Source organism: Triticum dicoccoides, chromosome 1B, assembly GCF_002162155.2.
Source record: "Triticum dicoccoides isolate Atlit2015 ecotype Zavitan chromosome 1B, WEW_v2.0, whole genome shotgun sequence".
Lineage (NCBI taxonomy): Eukaryota > Viridiplantae > Streptophyta > Magnoliopsida > Poales > Poaceae > Triticum > Triticum dicoccoides.
Genome location: NC_041381.1, coordinates 636,186,338 through 636,192,314, shown reverse-complemented (window position 1 = coordinate 636,192,314; position 5,977 = coordinate 636,186,338).

Below are 5,977 nucleotides of genomic sequence, written 5' to 3'. Positions count from 1 at the left end.
CTTGCTGTGCAACCCGGTGGTTTCAGTACGGGCGGAGGGGACCCTCGGTCGTACGTCTCTCCGTCGCATCCGCCAAAGTCGATCATTTTTTTTCCACGGGCCACAGTGACCATGCAGGCCACGCACGCCAAAATTTGTCGCGTTCCGACGCTGTACAGATTTTCTATGATTTTTCGCACCGAAAACCCCTAAAACACTGCCCGCACGTGACGCAACGTGCGTTCGTACTCCTATTTCATTCATCTCTGGCGTGCGGTCCCCGGGCGGGTCCCCACACGCGCTGCCAAAACTTGGGTGTATTCCGGCAAACCGCACTCGCAATTGCTGTGCAACCCGGTGGTTTCGGTATGGGCTGGTGTGGACCAAACACCTTTCTCTCTGTAACTTACAAACATGCCCAAATTTTTTAATCGCATGTTCAAACCTATGACCTCCTGCCTAGCTCACCGCATGTGCAATTAAAGAGCTATACACAATTTATCTTCTGTATTCTTCTTTTTTTATCTATGTAACAAAATAATTTAGGGCGTTTTGTACATAAACTTTTCAAACAAATCACTAAACTTTTATTTGAATTCGCATAATATTAAATTTCAAAAATCTACATACAAGGAATATAGTGCAGAATGAATGCACATAATGGTTTTAGACAAATCAACTAAAATATTGTTTAAATACGAATAATTTGAACTTAAAAGTCTAGTGGAGAATGAATGCACGCTTTTTTTGGACAAATTGACGGAAATTGTGTTCGAATTCAAATAATTTTATGTTTTTACATCTAGATAAAGGTAAATATAGTTCAGAATGCTGGTACGTAAGTTTTTCGTACAAATGAACTATATTTTCTGAATTCGAATAATAAAATATTTCAAAATCTAGATAAAAGAAGATATAGTGCAGAATAAATGTACGTGATTTTCTTTCAGGCAAATTAGTGCGTTTTTTCGAATTTGATTAATTTTAAAGTTGACAATATAGATTAATGAACTTATTTGTCCAAAAGAATTTAAAATTTTGAATAATTTTACATTGGAAAGAAAATGATCGCTCAAACAGAATGATTTCCACTCTAGCATTGATAATGTGCATAAATTTCTATTACCTGCGTAGTTTTTTTAATTACACAAATACTTTTTAGAATGTTTAATTTTTTAAAATATCACACACTTTTTTACAGCGTATGAACATTTTTGAAACGTCAAAAACAACAAAATATAAGTTGTTTTCTTACATCATTTTATTCCTGTGGGCAATAACACGAACATGTTTTTAGTTTTCCTTTATTCCTATGTTTTTTTAGGGTCGTTTATTCCTATGTTGGGCTGAGCAAGCATTGTATTAAATAAATTTAATTAAACATGACTTAATTAAACTTAATTAAACATGTCTTAATTAAACATTACAACATAAATACTTAATTAAACATGACTTAATTAAACTTAATTAAACATAACTAATTAATCTTAATCTACTCGTCGTCGTCGGAGTCGGCGAGGTCCACGATCTCCCCCACACCGACGTCACTGTCGTCGTCACCGTCGCCGTCGTCGCTGCTCTTGCCGCCGTCCTCCCAGTAGTGGTCGTCGCCCTGCTCCTGAGCAATCTGCTGCTGCACCGCTTCGATGGCCGCCTGCAGCTCGGCGGCCTCTGCTGCCGCCACCATAGCCGCCGCCGCGTCGAGTGCGGCCTGCAGCTCGGTGGCCTCTCTCGCCTCTGCGGCCCCCGCTTCTGCCTGCGACACCCGCAGTGCGATGAGGTAGCTGGGGCAGTCGTCGGGGTCGCCGTCCTCGCGCAGTGCGAACTGCTCCGGCGGGATCTCGACGACGGGAGGGGAGGCGGGCCGGGCGATGGCGGGAACCGGATGACGGGACGAGCTCGGAGACGGCGCAGCCGCCGGAGGGGGATGGCGGGGCCGGCACGGGGCAGACGACGAGCCGCGCACGACAGACGACGAGCCGCCGGTCCGCATCTCCTGACGAGCCTGCGCGATGACGACCCAGAAGTCCTTGCCCTTCCAAAACCTCGTGCGGCCGATGATGTTCCACCGGCAACCCTCATGCTAGCGGAGCTCGTCCAGCGTCGTGCTGGACCCCCTCGTCGGGTACCCGTCGGCGGTGATGTGGAACACGCGAGGCAGACGGCAGCCCGGCGGCACCATCAGCCCGAGACGGATGAGCTCGTCCGTCTCCGGCGTGTCCAGGCTCGTCGGCCACGAGCTGCCGCCGCTGTCGCCGTCGGACGCCGGGAATGGGAGCTCGTCGGCGGTGGAAGCGCGTCGGTGGGTGGGGTGAGCGGGTCGAGGCGCGTCGAGTGGAGTGGGGGAGGTAGACGGGCGATGGGGCGGTGTTATAAAGGCAGGCGTCGGTGGGTGGGGGGAGGCCGTCCGGTATGTGACCGACGCCCCGGTGTAACGCCAGCATTAATGGCGCATCGTGCCAGCCGCCGCGTCAGGAACCGCCTTTGACCGACGCTTAGACGGCACGCAACCGCCCGTCCACACACGTCGCGTCGTCTTATTTTTTTCGTACAGCCGACGCCACGTCGCCACGAGTACGTCGCTCGACACGTAACATCGTTTTTTTCCCTTTGGTCGTCTTCGTACGTACGCGGACGGACGCGTCTACGGGGTAGTCGGTGTAGAGCCCCGTCACGCGGGTACAGCCCCGTCGCGCGGGCGGGTACAGCCTCGTCGCGCGGGCGGCGGCTTTTTATGTGCTGGGACGATCCTACCCTTTTTTATGAAGGGGTACGGAACGATCTCAGCCGTTGTTGTGCTTAGGGGGGTTGTACCGAAGAAGAAGTGTTATTAAATAAAGGCATTCGCTGGACAGTCAGCCAGAAGGCTACTGACCAAAAAGCTAGGTGTGGAGTCTAGCCAGCTCTCAGTCACATTAAGCGTACATGCACGCTTAGCACACAGATGTGCAAGACACTTAGCAGCTCTTATTACATAGAGATATTGAAAGACAAAAAGCTAGCCGAGAGCTCTCTAATTTCAGAAAGAATCGGTGCTACTACTAAGCGATCAGAGTAGCTAGAGTTCCAGAGGTTCACTGCCTCAAGACAGTCGGTTTCCAGTTGCACGTGCGTGTATCCTCGAAGCTTGGCAAAAACGGCGCGCTCCCCAAGAGAGAGCACTTCGACGATGAAAGGATCCGTGACCCCCAAGTGGGGTTTGCACCATGCACCCAGGAGTGCCGATGAAGAGCGGGCGACGCCTCCCACACCCGCATTGCCAGCATCAAGCTGGATTGCAGCATCTGTGTTTATCTTGATGTAGTTGTTCTCGGGGGCCGCCAACCGTGGCCCGACAGAGGTATGAAGCTTCCTCGGGGAATGTCCAGCAGCGCCAGGTCCTCGCGGATGCGCCGAACCGAAGTTGCTGGGTCAATGATCTCTTGATCATGTGTCCTCCTATTGTGAGACATCCAGATAGCCCACATGACCATGATAATGGTGGCACGGTCTCCGTCTGTGAAGCGCTATTCACAGAGTATGTCGCGAGTCCAGGTGCAGGGATGGAGCCGTGGCAAGGATATGTCGAAGAGCAGTCGGGCCTCCTTCAAAAACGCCTTGCATGAGAACAATGCACTAAAGCATGCATCAGGTCCTTGTCCATCGCAAGACAGAGCTTACATAAGCTTGTTTCCTTTATGTTTTTGTGTTGTAGAGTCTTCTCGTCTGGAATGATTCCTCGAATAACTCTCCACCAAAACACCCTGACCTTGGGAACTACTTTGAGCTTCCAAATGGCACTCCACATCTGTTGTTCATTCTCTGATGGCCCCGCTATCTGCCCTTCTTCTAGAGCTGCACGCTGTTTTTGATTCATTAGAGCTTGATATGTTGGTTTAACAAAATAAGTGTCGGATCTCTCATGTGTCCAAGCATAGAAATCCTGCCCACCACCGTGGCGAAGGGGAATATTTAGGATCGCGTCCGCATCAGGTGTGATGAATGTTGCGCGGATAAGTTCCCGATTCCAAGACCAGTTATCAGTGTCTATTAGATCGCTCACCATGGTGATCGTCTTGTTAGGCAGCCTGAAATGTGGTCTCATAGACACAGTCAATGACAGCCATTTTTCCCCCACACCGAGGTGGTGGTGCCATAACCAATCCTCTTTACAAGGCCTTCCTTTAGCGCTTGCCGACCAGTGATGATCGCCCTCCAAGTAGCCGAAGCCGACTTTGGTATTGTGGCCTGCATAAAATCACAGTCAGGGAAGTATCTTCCCTTCATAACTCTGGTGCAAAGTGAGTCCGGTTTCGTCATGAACCTCCAGCCATGTTTCCCAAGAAGGGCAATGTTGAACTGTCGGAGGTCACGAAAACCCATCCCCCCTTTGATTTTTGGTGTAGCAAGTTTGTCCCATGCAATCCAGTGTAGAGAGCGTCTATCTAGAGAACTCCCCCACCAGAACTTTGCCATGTTCGACATCAAACCCTTGCACACGTTTTTGGTCAGCAGGAAGCATGACATGGTGAAAGTTGGGATGGCCTGAACAATTGATTTCATTTAGGTTTCTCTGCCAGCAAATGCAAATAACCGTTCTGACCATCCTTGCATCTTACCCTTAGCCCGGTCTCCAATATGCTCGAATGTTCCACTAGTAATCCTTCCGACTGCAGTGGGTAGACCGAGATAACATTCAGAAAAAGCTTCAGAATGGACATTCAGAAGTTGTTTCGGACTTGCTTTGAGAGCCGCCGGTTTGTTGGGGCTGAAATATATGGCGCTTTTTGATCTATTCCCACACTGGCCGGAGGCCTCACCATAGATCCTGAGAATGTCATTCAATCTAGTTGCACTCTCAGGGGTCGCCTTGATGAAGATCAAACTATCATCCGCGAACAAAAGATGACTTACCCACGGTGCTCTGAACTTCACTCTAATGCCACGATCAATGAAATTACCATAGTGATTCACTAGAGCAGATAAGCCTTCGGCGCATAACAAAAACAAATACGGTGAAACTGGGCATCCTTGCCGGAGGCCCCTCGTCGGGGTGAAGTAAGGCAACGGTTCTCCATTTACACGCACAGAGAAACATACAGACGTGACACACTTCATGATCAACCTCACCAAGCTGCAAGCAAAACCGAGCCTCATGAGCATAGCTTCAAGAAAATGCCACTCGACTCATTCGTAAGCTTTCATCATGTCTAGTTTGATCGCACATGAGAAATTTTTCCCTTTCTTCCGCCTCTTCATTGTATGTATACTTTCAAACGCAACAAGAACATTATCTGTGATAAGACGACCTGAGACGAAAGCACTTTGCTTCTCGCTGATAATCTCGTCCATGCAAGGCCTCAAACAATTGGTGATCGCTTTAACCGCAATCTTATAGAGAACTGGGCATAAAGCAATGGGCCGAAATTGCGAGATATTCTGTGGGTGACGTACCTTTGGAATTAGAGTGATAGAAGTGTCATTTAAGCCCGCCGGTAGTTCGCCACCATTCAAGAAATCCAATAACACCGGGACTATGTCATGCTTTAGTAGATCCGAATGGTGCTGGTAGAAACCTGCTGTAAACCCGTCCACCCCGGTGCTTTTGACGGGGCCATCTGAAAGAGAGCGTCCCAGACCTTTGCTTCTTCGAACGGTTTACACAGTAGATCGTTCATGGCCAGCGTGACCCAGCTCGGTACATGCGATAATAACTCATCGCTATTGATGTACCCTTGAGATGTGTAGAGAGCTTGATAAAAAGCAAGGATCTCTTCCTTGTCCTCCCCCGAAGCACAAACTGAGCCGTCAGACCGCTGTAGATTAGCGATCTTGTTGATGCATTGGCGTTGCTTAGCATGTGCTTGGAAGTAGGCCGTGTTGCGATCTCCCTCGCGAAGCCAAGGGACACACGATCGCTACTTTAACCATATCTCCTCCAGTTTTAATGCTTCTCGGAGCTTTGACATGGTAGTTTTTTCTTTTTCTGAAGGGCCCCATCCAACCGACTGACACCGCA